Source organism: Phyllobates terribilis, unplaced genomic scaffold (genome assembly GCF_046119375.1).
Source record: "Phyllobates terribilis strain yellow unplaced genomic scaffold, ASM4611937v1 Scaffold_1__5_contigs__length_1240528914, whole genome shotgun sequence".
NCBI lineage: Eukaryota > Metazoa > Chordata > Amphibia > Anura > Dendrobatidae > Phyllobates > Phyllobates terribilis.
In genome coordinates, this window is record NW_027362761.1 from 1,138,033,345 (window position 1) to 1,138,059,700 (window position 26,356).

A 26,356-nucleotide genomic window follows, 5' to 3' on the forward strand; every position below is an offset into this window, starting at 1 on the left:
CGGTCGGCAAGGTACTCCCTCAGCATCTTCCCAAACTTTGCACTCCTTATGAGAGTACCCCGCACCTCAGGGCCTGTGCAATGGGAGGGTCTGAGAAAAAAGTCCCAGAACTTTGACAGTGTACCCCTGCCTCTGCTGGATTCCAATTGTGTCTATCTCGCCTGGACTCCTTAGTTGTCCAACAAACTGTGACCTCTGCCACCAGCGTTTTCAGATGGGAGTTTTTTTTTGAATAGTTCCGCAACAAGGGCCTTCTGGTACAGCCCCGTTTTTGTAGACATGTCCGCCTCAGGAATAAGAGATATAAAGTTCTCCTTGTAGCGTGGGTCTAGAAGTGTCACCAACCAGTAATGACTGTCACCCAAAATTTTGAGAGTGTGAGGGTCATGGGAAAGGCAGTGTAACATAAAGTCAGCCATGCATGCCAGACTGCTAATTGACAAGACTTCCGTGTCCTCACCAAGAGGATGACTGACCATGCTCTCCTACTCCTCCTCCTCCTCTCTGTCCTCTGGCCATCCACGCTGAACAGACGGTATGACAGTTGTGCAGGTAGTACCATCTATAGCGCATGAAACTAGCTCCTGTTCTTCCTCCTCCTCTTCCTCATTGTCATTGTTGGGATAAGATGAGGCTGGGCTGTGTGTAATCACCTTGTATGGTTCCTTGCTCCATCTCATCATGCTCTGCCAGAAATGCATCCTCTTTGATTGTGAGCAGAGAGCATTTCTGAAGACAGAGAAGCGGGATGGTGACACTAATTATGGCGTCATCGCCGCTCACCATCTTGGTGGAGTCCTCAAAGTTTTGGAGGATGGTACATATGTCTGACATCCATGTCCACTCCTGAGGTCTTATGTGTGGAGTCTGGACTGAATACCGATGGCCTTGTTGATGCTGGTACTCAACATTTGCCCTATTCTGCTCACAAATCCTTCCCAACATCTACAGTATAGAGTTCCAACGTGTGGCAACATCACATACCAGTCTGTGAGCTGGAAGCTGCAAACGCTGCAAAAACACGGCAACAGCGGCGGAAGCTGTAGGTGACTTTCTAAAATGGGAACACAGGCGGCGTACTTTAACAAGCAGATCCACTGCTCTGGGTAGGATTTGAGAAACCACTGAACCACGAAGTTAAGCACTTGGGCCAGGCATGGTAGGTGTGTGAGCTCGCCTCGCCTCAGAGCCGCCACCAGGTTCCGGCCATTGTCACACACGACCATGCCTGGCTGTAGGTTCCCGCGGTATGAGCCACAGTTCTGCCTGCTCTTTCAGAGCTGTCTACAACTCTTCAGCATTGTGCGGTTGTTTTGCGACACGTGCTTTTGTAATGTGGGGACGGCACACCGCGAGAAATAGTGTCAGCTAGGGACCGAGTACCGAGGGAATGGCCGCCGCCATCAGGTTGCAGAATGCCTCTGTGGCACCCCAGGGGTCTGGTTTCCACAGTAACAGCAATGTTATGTCTGAGAGCAGGTGGGAGGTCTCTTGGTCAGGAATCCTATGCATGCCACACCTCCTGCCCAGTCCTGGGAGGGGAAGAACTTCCCCTATATAAACCTGGGGCTGAGGCAGGGTTAAGGAGTTCAGAGGGAGAGTTCAGCCAGGAGGGCTGACAGGGAGCTGTGGCTCCGGCTGGGCCCAGCTCCTGGGCCATGCCAGAAGTAGAGACAGAGAAGAGAAGCAGCTATGGGAAGAAACAACAGGAGCTCTGTGGGAGCAGTGTTACAAGGAGTCAGGGGCTGGCAGCTGCAGAGCTCGCCCTGACTGAGAAGCTATCACCGGACCCGGAGTCCGAGGCTGTGGGGACTAACTCCTATCCAGCAGCAGAAACCGACCGGCAGGGGATTTCAGGTCCTCTGGCCAAGAAACCCGAAGGCACGGTCACACGCGTGGGACCAGCACCGCCGTCGTGGAGCGGAAGCTACTAGAAGGCCCCGAGCCACCGGCCATACGGGTGAGCACCACACGGTACACTCAGGGACGTGGGCTACTTATACCCGCCTCTAGCAAGGTAGCCAGAAGAGTACAGTTAGTTTGGGAGGCCTACAACTCCGCCTGGCCAGGGGAGATCCCATCTGCTCAAGGACTGACCAGGCCCCAATCGCTAGCCAGTACTCCGGGAGGGTCTATCTTTGTCACCAGTAAAGACCCTGAACTACACCGTACCGTCTCCGAGTGGTTCCTGCTACCCCCATCATCCACGTCGGCTGCCCTGAGGCCATACCCCTCCCGTTGGGGGTGATACTATCAAGCTGCACAATCCTACCACCGGCCTCAGCGGTCTGCCCTGCAGCGGCAGCTCCTTCGCAGCATTCAACGGGTGGCGTAGTCGTACAACATCTACCGCTAATAGACTCGCCACTTAGTTTGACTCCCTGGGCACGGACCGGGTCACCGCCACGAGACTACTACCCCCATCTGATCCGGCTCCGGGTAAGCCCCCGTGCACGCGATGCCGCACGACACAGAAGGCCCAGGGGCGCGTCAACTTTTGGCGTAGTCGGCAGGATTCCGTGCCCGCAACCACCGGGTACTGCGTGCCTGGAAAAAAAAAAAAAGAGACTTTTAAACTTACCATCGGTGAAGATTCCCGCCATCCGGCGCCATTTTCAGCCTTCTTCCCGCCTTCCGTGGAGTTTTCCCGCCGTTGGACGCCATCTTGAAGACGCCGCGCGGGAAGAAGAGGGGCGTGGACTCCGAAAGCGCGCGAGAACTGAAGCCCTGCCTCACGTCCGGACGTTGCATAAGGTCTTGGAAGGAGCCCAGCAGACGCCGACGTCACAGGAGCGCGACGGAAGGTCCTCGACCCTGACGATCCACTGCGGAGCCGCGGCCTACGGAAGAGGATCATCGCAAGGTAGGCCACGGTCCACTAGGGGGGAGGAAGATGTCGGATACGGAGGAGAGCTTCACTGCCTCAACCCCCGCCAGTGCCAGCGCTGCTGCAGTCATGCCTTTTACCATGCCCTATATCCCGGGAGCAGCCTGGCTACCCCAATACTCAGGGGAGTCACATACCCTGAATGACTTTAGTGAAAAGCTGGATAGCCTCTTCCAGGTGTACCCCCTCACAGAAGAGCAAAAAGTGAGCATCCTGGTGGCCCAATTAACCGGGGCAGCCCAAAGGGAGGTAAAGTCCTGGCCACCTGGGAGGAGGACTGTCGCAGAGATACTAACCCAGCTAACCGAGGAGGAGCTGCAGTACTACCAATACGAGGAAAGCCAAGAGGACCCGGACGGGTCTGAGGACTACCCTCAGGAGGGAGCACAAAGAGGACATAGCTACTGAAGGGAAGTAGCGTGAATAAAGAGCTGCAAATAGTTACCCGTAAGGGTACAAGGACTGCTGCTAATTAAAATATGGTCCCCGTTGGGATTAGTGAATTGTTCCCCATGTGCCCCTATCTTAAACCAGGCTGAGGACTGTGAGCAGCCATTCCTTATCCCCACTGGCCGAGGACTGAGAGCGGCCATATCCTGTAAATAATTATGTGTTTCTAGTAATTTATGGGAGTCTTTGGTGGATTTACCGGGAATCCTTGTACATGGTTGGAGCGTAACCTAGGAATGGACTAAAGACTGTTAAGGACTCGGGGCAGGACAGACCCCTACCTGGTTACGTCTCCCTGTTTTGGTGAAATGGACACCTTGCTTTTCTTCAAAGACTGCACCCGGTTGCGGACACGCCGTAACCATCTTTATGTGTTTTTCTTATTGTATTATTATTGTTTATACCTTGTTATGTTTTTCTAAAAATATGTTTAGTCCCGGAGTACTAAATTTCACTAGGGGGGAATGTGGCACCCCAGGGGTCTGGTTTCCACAGTAACAGCAATGTTATGTCTGAGAGCAGGTGGGAGGTCTCTTGGTCAGGAATCCTATGCATGCCACACCTCCTGCCCAGTCCTGGGAGGGGAAGAACTTCCCCTATATAAACCTGGGGCTGAGGCAGGGTTAGGGAGTTCAGAGGGAGAGTTCAGCCAGGAGGGCTGACAGGGAGCTGTGGCTCCGGCTGGGCCCAGCTCCTGGGCCATGCCAGAAGTAGAGACAGAGAAGAGAAGCAGCTATGGGAAGAAACAACAGGAGCTCTGTGGGAGCAGTGTTACAAGGAGTCAGGGGCTGGCAGCTGCAGAGCTCGCCCTGACTGAGAAGCTATCACCGGACCCGGAGTCCGAGGCTGTGGGGACTAACTCCTATCCAGCAGCAGAAACCGACCGGCAGGGGATTTCAGGTCCTCTGGCCAAGAAACCCGAAGGCACGGTCACACGCGTGGGACCAGCACCGCCATCGTGGAGCGGAAGCTACTAGAAGGCCCCGAGCCACCGGCCATACGGGTGAGCACCACACGGTACACTCAGGGACGTGGGCTACTTATACCCGCCTCTAGCAAGGTAGCCAGAAGAGTACAGTTAGTTTGGGAGGCCTACAACTCCGCCTGGCCAGGGGAGATCCCATCTGCTCAAGGACTGACCAGGCCCCAATCGCTAGCCAGTACTCCGGGAGGGTCTATCTTTGTCACCAGTAAAGACCCTGAACTACACCGTACCGTCTCCGAGTGGTTCCTGCTACCCCCATCATCCACGTCGGCTGCCCTGAGGCCATACCCCTCCCGTTGGGGGTGATACTATCACGCTGCACAATCCTACCACCGGCCTCAGCGGCCTGCCCTGCAGCGGCAGCTCCTTCGCTGCATTCAACGGGTGGCGTAGTCGTACAACATCTACCGCTAATAGACTCGCCATTTAGTTTGACTCCCTGGGCACGGACCGGGTCACCGCCACGAGACTACTACCCCCATCTGATCCGGCTCCGGGTAAGGCCCCGTGCACGCGATGCCGCACGACACAGAAGGCCCAGGGGCGCGTCACCTCCGTCTCCACAAGCCTAAAAGGCAACATTTCGAATGCAAGCAGTCGTGAAATATGGGAATTTAGTACTGTGGCCTGTGGGGCGTTGGCTGCGTTTTTGCGCTTGTGTTCCAAAGACTGGGGTATGGACAACTGAATGCTACGCTGGGACAAAGACGTAGACGTGCTTCCTGATGCTGCTACTTGAGAGTGTGCAACGACAGGTACATGACAGGAGGCATCTTCGCATGCACCATGGACAGGGTATTAGCTTGCATGGACAACGGCTAGAGAAGCAATGGTGCCACCCGCAGACACTGTTCCTGGACCCTGGGGTGCGGCCCTCAAAGTCTGGTGCTGTGCTGCCATGTGCCTGATCATGCTGTTGGTGGTCAGGCTGGTCGTTTTTCCATCCCTGCTGATGCTGGCCTGGCAGGTGGTGCAAATGGCCTTTTTGGGGTTATTGGCAGAGTCTTTAAAAAATAACCAGACTCGGGAAGACCTAACAGGTGTACTGGCAACTTCCTTAGTCTTACGGGGAACAGTTGCCTGACTTCTTTCTGCAGCCACCACACTCCTTATTCCTGCCTGTTGGGGTGCTCTGCCTCCATCCCCCTGTGTGCTGCTGTCCTCGCTCTGTATGTCCTCCTGCCAGGTTGGGTCAGTTACTGTTATGCACACGCCCGGGCTGAGCGGCGTGTGCGTGTGATTGTAGTGATTCCACTGGACCATGAACCGGAGAGTGCCTGGAGGGGCGTGACTAAGTATCTGGCCGATCCGACCAAGATGGCACGACGGCATACGACGCCAGTGCACCAGGGAGAAACCGGGCAGAGGGACCAGGTGCTACTCCAGGTCAAACTCCGGACACGGGGGTTGACCCACACAGGGATTACTGGATCAGGCTGGTTAGGCTGGCGCACAGACTGGAGGGTATAGGCAGGCACGACTGGTATGCAGGCAGGCGGGTAAAGGCAAGCGCAGCTAGAGTGCAGACAGGGAGGCACTAGCAGGTAGGAACACAGGCGGGATAGGACCCAGTACACACTGGGACTCAGGAACAATACAGGTAGAGGGGTACAGGCAAGCACAGCTAGAGTGCAGACAGGGAGGCACTAGCAGGTAGGAACACAGGCGGGATAGGACCCAGTACACACTGGGACTCAGGAACAGGCAGGTTAGGCTGGCACAGACTGGTGGATATAAGCAAACACGGCAGGTATGCAGATGGGTGGATACAGGCGAGTATGCAGGCAGGGAGGTACTGGCCGAAAGGACGGGCTGGAGCACAGAAAGGTTAAGACCCAGTACAGACTGGGTCACAGAACCGCAGATGCGGTAGACAACCACAGCAGAGAGGGAACGCCCGAAGCGGTGGGCAAGAACAGAGCAGGACGGGGCTGCAGGAGCAGCGAGCACAAGCAGGGCAGGACAGGACTGCCGGAGCAGCGGGCAGAAGCAGGGCAGGACAGGACTGCCGGAGCAGCGGGCAGAAGCAGGGCAGGACAGGACTGCCGGAGCAGCGGGCAGAAGCAGGGCAGGACAGGACTGCCGGAGCAGTGGGCAGAAGCAGGGCAGGACAGGACTGCCGGAGCAGCGGGCAGAAGCAGGGCAGGACAGGACTGCCGGAGCAGCGGGCAGAAGCAGGGCAGGACAGGACTGCCGGAGCAGCGGGCAGAAGCAGGGCAGGACAGGACTGCCGGAGCAGCGGGCAGAAGCAGGGCAGGACAGGACTGCCGGAGCAGTGGGCAGAAGCAGGGCAGGACAGGACTGCCGGAGCAGTGAGCAAGGAGTCAGAGCAGGCTAGAACCGCCGGAGCGGTAAGCAAAGGAGTCAGAGCAGACTAGAACCGCCGGAGCGGTGAGCAAAGGAGTCAGAGCAGGCTAGAACCGCCAGAGCGGTGAGCAAAGGAGTCAGAGCAGGCTAGAACCGCCGGAGCGGTGAGCAAAGGAGTCAGAGCAGGCTAGGCTGAGTAGGGGGGACAGGGCTCTGTTCACACGGAACAGACAGGAAGGGAAAGGCAGAGCCAGACACCCACAGGGTACTTGCAGTGAAGTAGCGAGTGGACCACAAACTCACAAACGGGAGTACAGAGACAACAAGCAGGAGTTAGGTACGAGTTCAGACTCTGCAGAAAAAGGAAGGGAACGGACATAGAGGCAAAACAGGTAAAGGATAGGAGAGAGTTCAGACTGGAACTGAGTGTACGGAGGAGACCGACACTGCAGCGGAATACAGGAGCGGGTCTGGGAATACGGCCCCCAGAGAGGCAGGACGAACAGGCAAGGAGCGTGTTCAGACAGGACAGACAAGATACAGGAGCGGGTCTAGGTAATCAGCCCCTAGAAGGCGAGAGGAACAGGCTAGGAGCGTGTTCAGACAGGTCAGACAAGATACAGGAACAGGTCTAGGTAATCGGCCCCTAGAAGGCAGGAGGAACAGGCTAGGAGCGTGTTCAGACAGGCCTGGAAATACAGCCTCCAGGATAGGCAGACAAGAGAACACAGAACGGGACCTGGCACCTTCAGAGTGCAAGCACACACTGAATGAAACACTATGCTCAGGCAGGGATAGATGGGCGCAGCCGAGCTATATACCAGGTGACAGACAGCAATAGGCTGAGGACGCACAAGAGGTGTGACCCACAGCAGGTACAAAAAGCAGGAAGTGATCGGGCGCCGCCCTTAAGCAGCAGAAACAGACACAAACAGACAGCATGGAGGGAAGCCAGAGAGACATTCTGGACAGGAGATCAAGTGCGCGCTCTTGCACAGTGGGAGATGGACCACTATGCAAGGACGCCGCCAGGTATGTTACAGTTACTATATCATCCACCACCTCGTCTTCCACTTCCGCACTCTGGTCCTCATCCTGACTTTCTGGCAATTGTGTCTCATCATCGTCCACCTCTTGTGACACTTTCCCACCATCACCTTCGTGTGACCGTGGCTGCTCAAATACTTGGGCATCGCTAAATGCGATCTCCTCTTACCCCGCTTCAAGTGGACTGGGCTAGAGGCCCGAATCTATAAATAGGTAAGTGAACAGCTCTTCAGAGTGTCCAAGTGTGGGATCAGTTGTCTCTGAGCACTCATCATGGTGGGAGATTAATTGGGACAGGAAGGTCGAGCGACAAGATGTGGGTGTTTGTAATGGCTCAATTTCTGCTTGACCACGGCCTCTGCATGCACCATCAACACCATCACGTCCAGTTCCCCGGCCCTTGCCACGTGCCTTGCCCATTTTAAATAGAGGACAATATCTTCCACACTCTCAAAAAATGACTGAATTTGGAGCGAACTTATATGTGATCTGTGTGACAGACAAACCACAGTTTTAAATACCTGGCCTGTAGGTAACTATTTTTAACAGCAAACTGGTGTCAATTGCTTACCTGACACACTCAAACAAATTTTTCATGGAGGCCAGAAATGGCAGTATTTTCTGAAAACGTATATGTGGTCCGTGTGACGGAGAAAACACAGTTTAAAATACCTGGCCTGTAGGTAACTATTTTGAACAGCAATCTGGTGTCAATGGCTTCACTGCCACACTGAAAAAAAAATTTAATGCTTCAATTGATTCACTGACACACTGAAAAAAAAATTTAATGGAGGCCGGAAATGGCAGTATTATCTGAAAACGTATATGTGATCCGTGTGACGGATAAAACACAGTTTTAAATAGCTGGATTTTTAGTGCTGTAATATGGAAAGGACCTGGCTGTATTCTGCAGTGCCAACAAGAAAATGGCGCAGAAAAACTGTGTTCTCTGGATTGCTTTTTAAGCAAATAATGAGGATTAAGATCTAAAATAAAATTATTCCTGGCCCCTGAGACCTTGGCCTATTTCTGGAAATATAAAAGCAGCAGCAGACAGAACTGGAATGCAGGCTCTTGTGCTATATATACTGCCTGCCTGCTTATATACACTGCCTGCCTGATATCTCTGCAGATGGATTAGTCCTCAGAAGGACTGTCTGTTGAGATGGATATGTGTCTTTAATATAGTTTGGTACTCCTACACTAACTAGAAACAAGCAAATCTTTCCCTAGCTCAGCAGCTCTCCCTATACTGTCTGATTCTGGAGTGACTGTAACAAGCATGGCGGCGCCAGTTCTGATATAGACCTGATGACGCTGTGCAGCCAGCCAATCACTGTAATACCACAACCAACATGGCTACAGCATTACAGTGAGTGGCAAGCAATTCCTCTAAAGAGCACCAAACATGCAGGGGGGAGACCTGAGCTCCCGCTGAGCAACCCCAGAAATACTCGGCGAGCACCAAGCATGTCGAGCAGTGAGATGCTCGGGTGAGCACCGAGCAGTGAGATGCTCAGGTGAGCACCGAGAAGTAGCGAACATGCTCGCTCATCACTAGTCAGGATGACAATAAGAATGTCAGATATTTTAAGTAAAACACCCCTGTAATTTATGTGCTAACTAGGCATAATAATAAAAAAAAAAAATCTACTTCTATTGGGATTTGAACCCAGACACTGTAGGTTCAGAGTCTGATGCTTTACCATTTAGCCATTAGGTCATGTGACAGTGATTGTTTGCTTTTCTTATCTTATGAGATCAACCATGAAAATACTCAGGGTGACTAAAAGTCATTGTGATTTTGATACTGATGTTTGAAGAAAGTCACACCTCAAACTCACATAACAAAATCACACATCATTTGGATCATTTGGATTTGGCTTTTAGGAGGTATTTGTGAAACTCCTAATGAGTTTCAGACAGGTGTATATTGAAACTCACATAACCAAATAGAACGCCTAGATTTCTTCAACTGAGTTTATAGCTCAAAGGTTAGTGCACTGGCTTCCAGACATAGCGTTTTGTATTCCAGTCCCATCAGCAAACGGTGACTATTATTTTATAATTATTATTACAGTTGTAAAAGTCCCTTATCAAAGTCAGATATCAAAGTCACTTCTCAAAGTCAGATATCAAAGTCACTGGTCAAAATCACTTGTTAAAACCAGTTCTCAGAGAGGGCATTTGATGTTTGACTTGATATCTGATCATGTCCTAAAATCGACACTGTAAAGCTGCTTGAGGTCTAGTGTAAAGTTTCCACAATCAGCAATGGTTTGGGGAGCCATGTCATCTGCTGGAGTAGGTCCACTGTGTTTTATCAAAACCAAAGTCAGTGCAGCGGTCTACCGGGAAATTTTAGAGCACTTCATGCTTCCCTCTGCCGACAAGCTTTTTGGAGATGGAAATTTCATTCTCCAGCTGGACTTGGCACTAGTGTTGAGCGAGCATGCTCGACACTGCTCAGTTCTCGCCCAAGCATCTCACTACTCAGGATGTTTGGCGAGCACCGAGCATTTCCGGGTAACTCGGGCGGGAGCTCGGGTCTCCGCCCTGCATGTTTGGTGCTCTTTACAGAGCCAATGAACATGCAGGGATTGCCAGCCAGTCACTGTAATGTCACAGCCATGTTGGTTGTGGGCATTACAGTGATTGGCTGGCTGCACAGCGTCACCTCGAGTATTTAAAACCGGGCGCCGCATCTTGGACACAGTCGCCCAGGATCAGACAGTGTAGGGTCAGTGCTGTTGAGTTAGGGAGAGATATATAGTGCGAAATAGGTAGTGTAGGGTCTCTAAAGCCTGCCAAATCAAACAAACAGTCCTTCTCAGGACTAATATCCATCCCAGATATCAGGCAGGCAGGCAGGCTGTATAGGAGACGCAGTGGTTATACCAACAAACGCTGCATTACAGTCCTGTGTGCTGCTTTTCAAATTGCTAGACTTAGCCCCAGGTCTCAGGAGCCAGGAAAAAATCTTTTTTTTCCATCTAAATCTTCTTTTTTTTCCTCAGTCAGACTGTACAAATACCTGTCTTATTAACCTTTTGGTATTCCCCACCCCCCCCAAAAAATAAAAATTGAGTGTGTCTGTGAGTGTTCAGACACAAATATATCTGTTTAAAAGAGTCTGGTGTAGGTCAGATAACTAGAACTGTGGTTTTGCAGTTCCGCGGTTAAAATCTCTGTATTATCCACTTTTTTGCCTTTTTTCCATAAAAAAAAACATTTTGAGTGTCTCGCTGACTGTTCAGACACAAATATATCTGTTTAAAAGATTCTGGTGTAGGCCACAGAACTAGAACTGTGGTTTTCCTCTTCCACGGTTCAAATCTGGGTGTAATCCACTTTTTGCATAAAAAAAAAACATTTTTAGTGTCTCGCTGACTGTTCAGACACAAATATATCTGTTTAAAAGAGTCTGGTGTAGGCCAGATAACTAGAACTGTGGTTTTTCTCTTCCACGGTTCAAATGTCCTTTTTATTACCCTTTTGCCATTGATAGTGCGAGTGTAAGCTATTTTACTTCATTTACAATGGGCAAGGCGTGTGGCAAGGGACGTTGAACTGGACGTTCTGGTGATGGTGCGTGCTGAGGACGGGGCCGTGGCCGAGGTGAATATGTGCCACAACCAACAGCCACATCTTCTCGCTCCCAGTTCTTGACTGAATTACTAGGGAAGCACACAACAGCACCACTATTGCGAACTGATCAGTGTGAACAGGTTATTAATTGGATAGCAGATAATACTTCCAGTTACGTGGGCACCACCACCTCCGGTCTGTCTTCCACACGGTCAAGTGTTAGTAGCCGTGAGTCTCGACTGCATACTCCTCCTCACCCTGATGCTCCTTTCTCCCACCATGCAGAGTGTCGTCAGACAGCAACTGATCCCACAGTTGGACACTCTGAAGAGCTGTTCACTGGTCCATTTCAATATTTGGGCCTCTTGCCTGCTCCGCTTGAAGTGGTGGAAGAGGAGATCCCATGTAGCGATGTCCAAATATTTGAACAGCCATTGCCACAGGAAGGTGATGCTAGCAATTTGTCACAAGAGGTGGACGATGACGAGACACAATTGCCATGAAGTGAGGAGGAGGACTGTGTTGCGGAAGTGGAAGAGAAGGAGGTGGTGGATGATCTAGTAACTGACCCAACATGGCAGGAAGATACGCAGAGGGAGGCCAGAAGCACACAGGGGGAGGGAGGCAGAGTACCCCAACAGGCCAGAAGAAGCAGTGTGGTGGCCACAGACAGAAGGCGGGCAACCGTTCCCCGTAACACCAATACGAGGGACGTTGCCAGTACAAACGGTAGGTCCTCCAGAGTCTGAAATTTTTTTAAAGACTCTGCTGATAACCCCAAAAAGGCTATTTGTACCACCTGCCAGGCCAGCATCAGCAGGGGTGACAAAACTACCAGCCTGACCACCACCAGCATGATCAGGCACATGTCAGCAAAGCACCCGACTTTGTGGAGCGAACCCCAGGGTCCATGACCAGTGCCAGCGAGTGTCACCACTGCTTCTTCCGCTGTTGTGGGTGTAAGAGTACCCCCTGTTGTGCGTGCAAGGCAATCCCCTGTCCATACTGCATGCAAAGATGCCCCCTCCTCTAAGTCTTCACTTGTTATGGCAGTTTCTCAAGAAACAGCATCAACGTCCACGTCCACGTCCCACTGCAGCGTTCAATTGTCCATATCCCAGACCTTTGAACGAAAGCACAAATTCGCAGCCAGCGCCCCACAGGCCACAGTCCTAAATTCGCACATTTCACGACTGCTTGCGTTGAAAATGCTGCATTATAGGCTGGTGGAGACGGAATCCTACCGCAACCTTATGGCGGTGGCTGTCCCTCGGTACTCGGTCTCCAGCCGACACTGTTTTGCTCAGTGTGCCATCCCCGCACTACACAAACACGTGTCCCAAAACATCTGCCGTGACCTCAACAACACAGTTACTGGGAGAGTCCACCTGACAACAGACACGTGGACAAGTGCTTGTGGCCAGGGACGGCACATTTCCCTGACGGCACACTGGATAAACATAGTGGAAGCCGGGACCCAGTCGGGACATCCTCCCCACACCGAGGATTGCGGGCCCTATGTCAGTCAGAGTTGCCCCCACAGTGTACAGCTCCTGCGCATCATCCTCCTCCTCCTCCTCATGTTCAGCCTCCATCTCAGATATCACCACATCAGTTACAAGCTGGAAGCACTGCAGTACTGCCTCAGCCAAGCGGCAACAGGCTGTGCTGAAACTCATAAGCTTAGGTGATAAACCTCACACTGCTTGTGAGTTGTGGACAAATGTGAAAGAGAAGGCAGATCTGTGGCTGAGACCGCTGAACCTACATCCAGGCATGGTCGTGTGTGACAATGGCCATAACCTGGTGGCGGCTCTGAGGCGAGGCAAGATCACACAAGTACCATGCCTGGCTCATGTGCTTAACCTCGTGGTTCAGCGGTTTCTTAAATCATACCCCGACTTGCCAGATCTGTTCGTCAAAGTACGCTGCCTGTCAGCTCGTTTTCGCAAGTCGGCTACAGCTTCCGCCGCCCTTGCTGTGTTGCAGCAGCGTTTGCAGCTTCCGGCACACCGACTAGTGTGTGATGTCCCCACACGTTCTAACTCTACCCTCCACATGTTGCAAAGGATTTGTGAGCAGAAGAGAGCAGTTGTGGAGTACCAGCTGCAACAAGGCCGTCGATATTCAGTTCAGACTCCACACATAAGACCTCAGGAGTGGACCTGGATGTCTGACATATGTACCATCCTGACAAACTTTAAGGAGTCCACCAAGATAGTGAGTGGCGATGACACCATCATTAGCGTCAGCATCCCACTTGTCTGTCTTTTGCAACGCTCTCTTCAGAGAATTAAAGAGGAGGCATTGCAGCCAGAGTATGATGAGATGGATCAAGAAGCCGTAGCAGTCGATTACACACAGCCCAGCCTCATCTCATCCCAACGTGCATTGGGGGACTATGAGGGAGAGGAGGAGGAAGAACAGGAGCTGGTATCATGCGCTGTAGACGGTCGTACCTGTACAACTGTCATACCGTCGGTTCAGCGTGGGTGGCCTGAGGACAGGGGGGAGGAGGAGGAGGAGAGCATGGTCAGTGGTCATCTTGGTGAGGACACGGAAGTCTTGCCCGTTACCAGTCTGGCACGCATGGCTGACTTTATGTTACGCTATCTTAACCGTGACCCTCGCGTTGTCAAAATGTTGGGTGACAGTCATTACTGGTTGGTGACACTTTTAGATCCCCGCTACAAGGAGAACTTTCAGTCTCTTATTCCTGAGGTGGAGAGGTCTACAAAAATGGGGCAGTACCAGAAGGCCCTTGCTGCAGAACTGTTAAAAAAATTTCCAACTGAACACGCTAGCGGCAGAGGTCACAGTTCGTTGCCCCACCAAGGCATACAGGCGAGAGAGACGCAACTCCAATCCAGCAGAGGAACACTGTCAATGTTCTGGGACAGTTTTCTGAGACCCGCCCAGCTTACAGGCCCTGAGGCGAGGGGTACTCTCACACGGAATGGAAAGTTTCAAAAGATGGTGAGGGAGTGTCTTGCCGACCGTACCAGCGTCCTCCATGATTGTTCTGTGCCTTTTAATTATTGGGTATCCAAGCTGGACATTTGGAATGAACTCGCTCTGTATGCCTTCGAGGTCCTGGCCTGCCCTGCAGCTAGCGTGTTATCGGAGTGTGTTTTTGTGCCGCTGGGGGAATTATAACTGATAAGCCCACTCTCCTGTCAACTGACAATGCTGACAAGCTGACCCTTATCAAAATGAACAAGGGCTGAATTGGGCCAGACTTCTCATCACCACCAAATAACAGCAGAGTAACATAAAGTCAAATCCACTGTGTTATTTTGGGAGGTGTATTACCATGCACCGCTTCACACCCACACATGGGTATACGCTTCCTCATTTCGGCTGTTTTTGGCTCTTCTCCTTATCCTCGGCCTCCACCACCACTATACCACCAGGGTGACCGTGGTCCGTGTTGCCAGCATTGCAAGTTCCTCCGTCCTAATATATGGCAGCTTTTGCTTGGAAGGCATAGGCAAAGACTATGGGAGACCCACTCCCCAATAATGGGAATAATGTTTTTAATATGCTGTACTGCATGGCTCTTTTAAGGGGCATTGCAAGTTCCTCCATCCTAATTTTTGGCAGCTTTTGCTTGGAAGGCATAGGCAAAGACTATGGGAGACCCACTCCCCAATAATGGGAATAATGTTGTTAATATGCTGTACTGCATGGCTCTTGTAAGGGGCATTGCAAGTTCCTCCGTCCTAATTTTTGGCAGCTTTTGCTTGGAAGCATAGGCAAAGACTATGCAAGACCCTCTCCCAATAATGGGAATAATGTTTTTAATATGCTGTACTGCATGGCTCTTGAAAGGGGCATTAAAACCATCTTGTTAAGCTACTGTGACCTCCACGTCTCTTCAAAGGGGCATTAAAACCGTCTTGTTAAGCTACTGTGACCTCCACGTCTCTTCTAAGGGGCATTTAAACCGTCTTGTTAAGCTACTGTGACCTCCACGTCTCTTCCAAGGGGCATTAAAACCATCTTGTTAAGCTACTGTGACCTCCACGTCTCTTCCAAGGGGCATTAAAACCGTCTTGTTAAACCACTATGAACTCCACGTCTCTTGCAAGGGGCATTAAAACTGTCTTGTTAAGCTACTGTGACCTCCACGTCTCTTCCAAGGGGCATTAAAACCGTCTTGTTAAACCACTCTGAACTCCACTTCTCTTCCAAGGGGCATTAATACCGTCTTGTCAAACCATTCTGAACTCCACATCTCTTCCAAGGGGCATTAAAACCATATTGTTAAACCACTCTGAACTCCACGTCTCTTCCAAGGGGCATTAAAACCGTCTTGTTAAGCTACAGTGACCTCCACGTCTCTTCCAAGGGGCATTAAAACAGTCTTGTTAAACCACTCTGAACTCCACGTCTCTTCCAAGGGGCATTAAAACTGTCTTGTTAAACCACTCTGAACTCCACTTCTCTTCCAAGGGGCATTAAAACCGTCTTGTCAAACCACTCTGAACTCCACATCTCTTCCAAGGGGCATTAAAACCATCTTGTTAAACCACTCTGAACTCCACGTCTCTTCCAAGGGGCATTAAAACTGTCTTGTTAAGCTACTGTGACCTCCGCGTCTGTTCCAAGGGGCATTAAAACCGTCTTGTTAAGCTACTGTGACCTCCACGTCTCTTCCAAGGGGCATTAAAACCATCTTGTTAAACCACTCTGACCTCCACATTTCTTCCAAGGGACATTAAAACTGTCTTGTTAAGCTACTGTGACCTCCACATCTCTTCCAAGGGGCATTAAAACCGTCTTGTTAAACCACTCTGAGCTCCACGACTCTTCCAAGGGGCATTAAAACCGTCTTGTTAAGCTACTGTGACCTCCACGTCTCTTCCAAGGGGCATTAAAACCGTCTTGTTAAACCACTCCTAATTCTACGTCTCTTCCAAGGGGCATTAAAACCGTCTTGTTAAGCTACTGTGAACTCCACGTCTCTTCCAAGGAGCATTAAAAGCGTCTTGTTAAGCTACTGTGACCTCCACGTCTCTTCCAAGGGGCATTAAAACCGTCTTGTTAAACCACTCTTACCTCCACGTTTCTTCCAAGGGACATTAAAACCGTCTTGCTAAGTTACTGTGACCTCCACGTCTCTTCCAAGGGGCATTAAAACCGTCTTGTTAAACCACTCTGAACTCCACGTCTCTTCCAAGGGGGATTAAATCCATCTTGTTAAGCTACTGTGACCTTCACGTCTCTTCCAAGGGGCATTAAAACCGTCTTGTTAAACCACTCTGAACTCCACATCTTTTCCAAGGGGCATTAAAACCATCTTGTTAAGCTACTGCGACCTCCACGTCTCTTCCAAGGGGCATTAAAACCGTCTTGTTAAACCACTCTAACCTCCACGACTCTTACAACGGGCATTGCATTTCCTCATAATTTTATTCAGCTTTTGCTTTTCAATGCATAGGCGAACACTAAGGGAGACCCACTCCCCAATAATGGGTAGAAGGTTTTTAGTACGCTGTAATCCACGTCTCTTTCAAGGGGCATTGCAGTTACTCATAATTTTTGGAAAGCCTTCCATTCACTGCTTAGGCCAACAGTGTACAGGAGACCCAGTTGCTATAAATGGAAAAAACATTTTTTTAAGGCCCTCTGACCTCCATGTCACTTCCAAGGGGCATTGGAGTGCTTCAAAATTTTTGGTAGGCATTGCACTCACTGTATTCCCTATAACTGTGTAGCCGAACCGCTCCTTTTGGTACAGAAACATATCCTACAAGACATGTGTGGTTGACTGGCCTAATATTGATGTGAATGGTCCCTGTTCCTCCTGCTCTTTCTCCTTTGCCACCACCTCATCCATCATTCATCACCTGAAGCTTTGTTTTAACAGGAGTCATAGAACTGGGATAGTAGCAGTAAAACATCCAGCAATCCTCGGAGGAGGTAGGATATGCGCCAAAACGCTGACCACCTCAAGACTAGCCGCTGCTACATACATGCGCTTGTATTCCAAGGAACAGAAAGCTAAGGAGATGGATGGCCTCATGATCATGAATAAATTACTCTTCGTGTAGGAGGCCGACCACTGCTGCTGTCTACCTTCTAAACTTTGTGTTGAAGCATGATTGACCCAGGACCCGCAATCCTCTATGTCTGGAGGACGTGTTGCATCCCAGTGTCCAACTGTGTCCCGGGTTCCACAATATTAACCCAGTGTGAAGGCATCAGTGAGATGGACCATCCCTGGCCACATTCACTTGTCCACATGTTTGTGGTTAGGCTGTCCTTCCCACTAGATGCACTGGGGAGGGCACAGGTAATGTTTTGGTATGCGCTCTGGTATATAAGGCGCACCGGGACAAATAGGGGCGGCTGAGGACCGTTTATGGACCAAGCGTGGACACCTGGCCGCCGGGCGGCTGGGGAGTGAGTATGGATACCAGGCCGTTGACGCAGTCATGACGTAGTGGCCAGATTCTGCCTCCACATGCCTAAAAAGCCCAATTTCAAGTGCAAGCAAGCAAGCAGTATGGTATTGCAGCCTGGGGGTGGGTGGGTGGCAGGCTGCATACTTGTGCTAGCATTGCAAGGAATGGGGGAGGTACAATTGAACACAGCCCTGGGACAAAGACTTGCACGGGGATAGTTGCAAGTCTTCATCTTCTGATGCAGCAAGGATCACTTCTGATGGGCACACTTTTAGGCAGTGACCTGAGTGTCAGAGATGCTTCCAGGGGTCTTCCCCATGCTGTTCCCATGTCTTTTCAGCACTGTATGCATGTGTCACACAGCACATGGCCAGATAAGGTTGTAAAATGCTAAAATGATATTTCCCGGTGAATGCATTTGTCACGGTTGAAAGCAATACAAAAGTGCAAAAACGCATAAAAAATGCTACTTGTGAACATAGCCCAAGGTGTGGAGGAGTATTTTTGGTTTTGGTTATTTATTTTACCTTATACACAAGTCTTTACCCTGGAAAGGAACTTCCTTAACATATTTCACAGGAAAGCAGTTTCAGTTTCATTTTTGAACGTTTTATTGTGAGCCCGTAAAAGTGGCTTAATATCTCTGACCACGTTGTTGACAGCAGTGACCTGGGGGTCAAAAATGTTCAGTCTTGACAAAGAACGCGCTTTTTGCGTTCGAAACGCGTTGCTCTGGCTATACACCATGACTATGGAATCTGAATTTTAAAATTTTTTGCCTGCAATAAAAGAATATTTTTTTGGACTATTTATGAAGCTGGATATCCCTTCCTTTCTACACTTTCAGAATAGCTTCTTGGGGCAATCCCCATGCTGTCCCTATGTCATTTGAGCACTGTCACTATCGTTTTGGGCACTTTTTAGACTTTCTACAGACTGCCGAGGGTGCCGCCACAAAAATGCTCGGGTCTCCCATAGACTAACATTGGGCTCGTTGCTCGGGTCGAGCACCCGAGTATCACGGTGAGCTCGGCCCGAGCTTCGAGCACCCGAGCATTTTAGTGCTTGCTCAACACTACTTGGCTCCTGTCCACACTGCCAAAAGTACCAATACCTGGTTTAAAAACAACAGTATCACTGTGCTTGATTGGCCAACAAACTCGCCTGACCTTAACCCTATAGGGAATCTATGGGGTATTGTCAAGAATAAGATGAGAGAGAGCATAGCCAACAATGCAGATGAGCTGAAGGCTGCTATCAAAGCAACCTCGGCTTCCATAACACCTCAGAAGTGCCACAGGCTGATCGCCTCCATGCCACACCGCATTGATGCAGTAATTGATGCAAAAGGAGCCCTAACCAAGTATTGAGAGCATTTACTGAACATACATTTCAGTAGGCCAACATTTTGGATTTTAAAAACATTTTTCAAGCTGGTGTTATAAAGTATTCTCATTTACTTAGATAATGACTTTCGTGTTTTCATTGGCTGTAAGCCATATTCATCAACATTAACAGAAATAAACACTTGAAATAGAGCACTCTGTTCGTAATGACTCCATATAATATATGAGTTTCACTTTTTGTATTGAAGAACTGAAATAAATTAACTTTTTGATGATATTCTAATTTTGTGAGAAGCACCTGTATCTCTGCAACGCAGGCAAGATATGTAAAAAATAAAAAAATAAAATAATACTGTATATATTTATATATACAGTACATCCATACATATACTGTATGTACTATACTATAAGTGTAAAAGCTACAAATATAATAATAATATATTAATATCCATATATACTATATAATACTATATATGTGTACAGTGGGTACGGAAAGTATTCAGACCGCTTTAAATTTTTCACTCTTTGTTTCATTGCAGCCATTTGGTAAATTCTAAGAAGTTAATTTTTTTTTCTCATTAAAGTATACTCTGCACCCCATCTTGATTGAAAGAAAAACAGAAATGTAGAAATATTTGCAAATTTTTAAAAAAAGAAAAACTGAAATATCACATGGTCATAAGTATTCAGACCCTTTGCTCAGTATTGAGTAGAAGCACCCTTTTGAGCTAGTACAGCCATGACTCTTATTGGGAATGATGCAACAAGTTTTTCACACCTGAATTTGGGGATCCTCTGCCATTCTTCCTTGCAGATCCTCTCCAGTTCTGTCAGGTTGGATGGTGAACGTTGGTCGACACCCATTTTCAGGTCTCTCCAGAGATGCTCAATTGGGTTTAGGTCAGGGCTCTGGCTGGGCCAGTCAGGAATGGTCACAGAGTTGTTCTGAAGCCACTCCTTTGTTATTTTAGCCTTGTGCTTAGGGTCATGGTCTTGTTGGAAGGTAAACCTTCGGCCAAGTCTGAGGTCCAGAGCACTCTGGAAGAGGTTTTCATCCAGGATATCTCTGTACTTGGCCGCATTCATGTTTCCTTCACCAGTCATCCTGCCCCTGTAGCTGAAAAATACCCCATAACAATATGCAGCCACCACCATGTATCACTGTTGGGATTGTATTGGTCAGGCGATGAGCAGTGCCTGGTTTTCTCCATACATACCACTTAGAATTATCACCAAAAAGTTTTATCTTCTTCTCATTCGACCAGAGAATCTTATTTCTCATAGTCTGGGAGTCCAACATGTGTTTTTGAGCAAACTCTGTGCTGGCTTTCATATGTCTTGCACTGAGGAGAGGCTTCCGTCGGGCTACTCTGCCATAAAGGCCCGACTGGTGGGGTGCTGCAGTGATAGTTGACTTTGTAGAACTTTCTTCCATCTCGCTACTGCATCTCTGGAGCTCAGCCACATTGATCTTGGGGTTTTTATTTACTCTCTCACCAAGGCTCTTCTCCCACGATTGCTCAGTTTGGCTGGATGACCAGGTCTAGGAAGACTTCTGGTGGTCCCAAACTTCTTCCATTTAAGGATTATGGAGGCCACTGCGCTCTAAGGAACCTTGAGTAATGCAGAAATTCTTTTGTAACCTTGGCCAGAGCTGTGCCTTGCCACAATTCTGTCTGTGAGATCCTTGGGCAGTTCCTTTGAGCTCATGATTCTCATTTGGTCTGATATGCACTGTGAGCTGTGAGGTCTTATATAGACAGGTGTGTGCCTTTCCAAATCAAGTCCTATCAGTTTAATTAAATACAGCTGGACTCCAATGAAGGAGTAGAACCATATCAAGGAGGATCACAAGGAAATGGACAGCATGTGACTTACAGTGGTGGCCAAAAGTATTGGCACCCCTGCAATTCTGTCAGATAATACTCAGTTTCTTCCTGAAAATGATTGCAATCACAAATTCTTTGGTATTATTATCTTCATTTAATTTGTCTTCAATGAAAAAACACAAAAAGAATTGTCCTAAAGCCAAATTGGATATAATTCCACACCAAACCTAAAAAAGTATTGGCACTGTTTGAAAAATCATGTGATGCTTCTCTAATTCGTGTAATTAACAGCACCTGTAACTTACCAGTGGCACCTAACAGGTGTTGGCAATAACTAAATCACACTTGCAGCCAGTTAACATGGATTAAAGTTGACTCAACCTCTGTCCTGTGTCCTTGTGTGTACCACATTGAGCATGGAGAAAAGAAAGAAGACCAAAGAACTGTCTGAGGACTTGAGAAACCAAATTGTGAGGAAGCATGAGCAATTTCAAGGCTACAAGTCCATCTCCAAAGACCTGAATGTTCCTGTGTCTTCTGTGCGCAGTGTCATCAAGAAGTTTAAAGCCCATGGCACTGTGGCTAACCTCCCTAGATGTGGACGGAAAAGAAAAATGGACGAGAGATTTCAACGCAAGATTGTGTGGATGGTGGATAAAGAACTAACATCCAAACAAGTTCAAGCTGCCCTGCAGTCCGAGGGTACAACAGTGTCAACCCGTACTATCCGTCGGCATCTGAATGAAAAGCGACTGTATGGTAGGTGTAGCGTCGGCGTCCCTGCCTCCTGCTAGGCAGGGACGCTGTTCCCCTCACCTCTCTGCTCCGTGCCCGGCGTCCTCCTCCCGCTCTGCTGGCAGCGCGCGCTCCTTCCCGGCCACTGTGCTTAGGGCGAGCGCGCGCGCTCTCCCTCCCTCTTAAAGGGTCCGCGCGCGCCGTCCTAAGGAGTCCCCGGCCAATGGCCGGAGGACTTCACCATATATAAGGCACCTCCTCCAAAATGGAGGTGCCCGAGCAATGTTGTTGCACTGTTCACTACTCTGCTTCAGCCCTCAGGTCCCGTTGCCAGTTACCTGCCAGTTACCTGCCAGATTCCTGCCTGATTATCTGCTACCTGCCTGCTAGTCTGAGGTCCGACGGTCTGCCTTACCACTCCTGTCAGTCTGTCTAAGGACCAGCCTGCCCGCTCACTTGGGAGCGCACATCAGCCACCTGCCTGCTTGCCTGAGGTCCGACGGTCTGCCTTCCAACTCCTGTCAGTCTGTCTATGGACCAGCTTGCCCGCTCACCTGGGAGCGCTCATCTGCTGCCTGTCTGCTAGCCTACCTGGAGGCTCTGCCGTCACGTGCTGTGACCACCCGCCTGTCCAGAGACTTCTGCCCGCTCACCTGGGAGCGCTCATCTGCCGCCTGTCTGTTGGTCTTCCTGGAGGCTCCGCCGTCACATGCTGTGACCACCCGTTCATCCAGAGACTCTCGCCTGCTCACCTGGGAGCTCACGTCTATCATCAGTCGCCACAGGTCGTACCAACCCTTTACCTAGAGACTGCCCCGGTCACTTGCCGTGACCATCTGCCCGTTCATCTAGAGACTGCCCCGGTCACTTGCCGTGACCATCTGCCCGTTCATTCAGAGACTGCCCCGGTCACTTGCCGTGACCATCAGCCCGTTCATCCAGAGACTGCCCCGGTCACTTGCCGTGACCTCCAGCCCGTTCACTCAGAGACTGTCCCGGTCACCTGCTGTGACTTCCTGCCCGTCTTCTCTGGTCGCCACCCGCTCCCTTACAAGGACCCCCCCCTTGTATAGTAGCTCAGAGGTTCCGCCTCCCAGACCCGTTACAGTTTGCTCGGGCCATGGAACCCGGTGGCACCCAAGCTCCCTCGCTCTCGGACCTGTGTCATGAACTGTCCCGTCAAAGGTCCCAACAGGAGTCCATCCTGGGTCACCTGCGGAATGTCAATACTCGCCTGGACACTCTGACTGCTCCACCAGCAACCTCCGCCAGTGCCATGTCTCGCAATCCGGCAGCTCCGCTGCCCACTAATACCATGGTATCCTACCCTGGACCCCGGCTTTCTGCACCTCCTCGCTTCGGAGGCGACTCCGCCCAGGCTCGGGGCTTCATAAATCAGTGCACCCTGCACTTTGAACTATTGTCCCACCAGTTTAACTCCGACCGGGTCAAAATTGCATTCATCATGTCCCATCTCACCGGGGAGGCCCTGGCCTGGCTAAATCCTCTATGGGAGAGAGGAGACCCCCTGGTGTCCAACTTGCCTGCTTTTCTCACGGCTTTCCGGAAAGTCTTCGACGAACCCGGACGGAAGACCTCATCCGCATCATCACTGCTACGCCTCCGTCAGGGAAGTCTCACCGTGGGCCAATATGCCATACGGTTCCGTACCCTTGCCTCGGAGCTGGCCTGGGATAACGACGCTCTGGTATCCGTCTTCTGGGAGGGCCTGTCCGGCCGTATTAAAGATGAACTTGCCGGTCGGGACATTCCTACCACTCTCGATGACCTAATAACTCTTGCCACCCGGATTGACCTACGGTTCCAGGAGCGTGCCAAAGAGGTTACCCGTGAGAGGAGGTTACCACGTCTAGCTCCTACTTTTCAGAAACCCGTCACTCCCTCCGTCTCTACCCAGGTACACTCTCCTGAGCCTATGCAGGTCGACCAGACCAAGATGGTCAAAACCCGTCAGGACTTACGCCGTGCTGAGGGGAGCTGCTTCCACTGTGGCAGTAAGGAGCACCAGATCCGTGCCTGCCCGGAGAGGTCGGGAAACGCCTGTGTCTAGGTTCGCTCAGAGAGGTCGACCTAGACAAGAATAAATCCTCTCCATCTCTGCTGTTGTCAGTCTCAATCGTCTGCGGGGAGAACCGTTATTTCGAACTAGCCCAACTTGACTCTGGAGCTGCCGGGAATCTTATTTCACAGTCCCTGGTAGAGAAATACCGCATCCCCACCAAACCTCTGGCTGTACCCTTGTCTGTTGCTGCCGTGGATGGGGGCCTCTTACCACGTCCCATCCAACTCATCACCGAATCCATTACTCTGCAGGTGGGAATGCTGCATTCTGAGAGTATCTCCTTTCATGTTCTGCCTGGACTCTCTCACGCCCTCTTGCTAGGCCTACCTTGGCTCCAGAGACATGCACCCGTGCTTGACTGGCAGACCGGAGAAGTCCTTCGCTGGGGACAGGACTGCCATAAGACCTGTCTGGTTCCCGTCCATCCCGTCCGTCCTTCTCCTACCCCAGCTAATCTACCTGGACTTCCGATTCCTTATTGGTCTTATGCTGATGTCTTTAATAAAAAGGAAGCAGAGACACTACCCCCTCATAGACCATACGACTGCCCTATCGACCTGTTACCTGGTACTACTCCTCCCCGTGGGCGTATTTATCCATTATCCGCTGCTGAGACCCGGTCGATGTCCGAATATATTGAGGAGAATCTGGCCAGGGGATTCATCCGGAAATCTACCTCCCCGGCGGGAGCAGGCTTCTTTTTCGTCAAAAAGAAGGACGGCTCTCTCCGTCCCTGTATAGACTATAGAGGCCTTAACCAGATCACGGTGAAGAATAAGTACCCCCTTCCGCTCATTCCGGAGTTATTTGATCGTCTGAGGGGGGCTAGAATCTTCACCAAACTGGACCTCCGTGGGGCGTACAACCTGGTTCGTATCCGTCAGGGGGATGAATGGAAGACGGCATTCAACACCTGGGACGGCCACTATGAATATCTGGTAATGCCCTTTGGTCTCTGTAACGCTCCTGCCGTCTTTCAAGAGTTGGTCAATGACATCTTCCGGGACCTTCTCTACTCCTGCGTAGTGGTGTACCTGGACGACATCTTGGTCTTCTCTCCGGATCTCCAGACTCACCGGAGGGACGCTCGTCAGGTCCTGCTCAGGCTCAGGCAGAATCACCTCTTCGCTAAATACGAGAAGTGCCTCTTTGAGCAGACCTCGCTTCCGTTTTTGGGCTACATTATTTCTCAGACCGGCCTACGAATGGATCCAGAGAAACTGTCTGCCATCGAGAAATGGCCTCGACCGGAGAGGTTGAAGGCCATTCAGCGATTCCTGGGCTTCGCCAACTACTACCGCCTCTTCATACCACACTTCTCTTCCCGGACTGCCCCAATTTCCGCGCTCACCCGTAAGGGTACTAATCCCAAAGAGTGGCCGCCCGAAGCAGAGGAGGCCTTTCTTTCCCTAAAACAGGCCTTCTCTTCCGCCCCGGTGCTGCATCGCCCGGACGGCAACAAGCAGTTCTTCCTGGAAGTTGACGCCTCCTCCTCTGGAGCCGGAGCGGTACTTACTCAAAAATCATCTTCCGGGAGAATGGTAACTTGTGGCTTCTTCTCCAAACTCTTCTCCTCTTCTGAGCGCAACTATTCCATAGGAGACCGAGAGTTATTGGCCATCAAGCTGGCATTGGAGGAGTGGCGTTACCTGCTCGAGGGGGCTCTTCACCCGGTAATAATTTACACTGACCACAAGAACTTGGCTTACCTCCAGCATGCCCAGAGACTTAACCCGCGCCAAGCCCGGTGGTCCTTGTTTTTTGCTCGCTTTGATTTTGTTCTTCATTTTCGCCCGGCTGACAAAAACGTCAAAGCAGATGCCTTGTCCCGATCCTTTCTGGTGTCCGATCTTGAGGAAGAACCTAAACATATCATCGATCCCGCCAGAGTAATGCAGGTGGCTCCCGTGAGTCTAAATCGTCTCCCTCCCGGTAAGACGTTCGTATCAGTACCTGATCGGGAGAAGATCCTACACTGGGGTCACTCGTCTAAACTAGCTGGCCACTCCGGTCAGAGAAAGACCCTCCAGCTTATTGCCCGGCACTACTGGTGGCCTACCCTGCACAAGGACGTAATAGACTTTGTTTCTGCCTGTGTGTCCTGCGCCCGCAACAAAGTCCCGAGACACCTGCCAGCCGGTCGCCTTCTTCCGCTTCCTGTGCCTGCTGCCCCCTGGCAGCATATTGCTATGGACTTCATAACTGATCTCCCCGTCTCTGCCGGTTGTACGGTCATTTGGGTGGTCGCTGACCGCTTTTCCAAGATGGCTCACTTTATTCCCCTGCCAGGTCTCCCGTCTGCACCCGAGATGGCTAAAGACTTTATCCGCCACATCTTCCGTCTTCATGGCCTGCCCCTCCACATCGTGTCGGATCATGGGGTACAGTTCACCTCACGTTTCTGGAGAGCCACTTGTAAACTGCTAGACGTCACCCTGGACTTCTCTTCCGCTTACCACCCACAGTCCAATGGTCAAGTGGAGCGGATCAATCAGAACCTGACCAGTTACCTCCGGCACTTCGTTAATGCCCATCATTCTGACTGGGTGGATCTCCTACCTTGGGCCGAGTTCTCCTATAACAATCACGAGAGCGAATCCTCCTCCAAATCCCCGTTTTTTGTAGTCTTCGGTCAGCATCCTCGGATTCCTTTTCCTGTCTCCACCTCTGTGGACAACCCAGCTGCGGA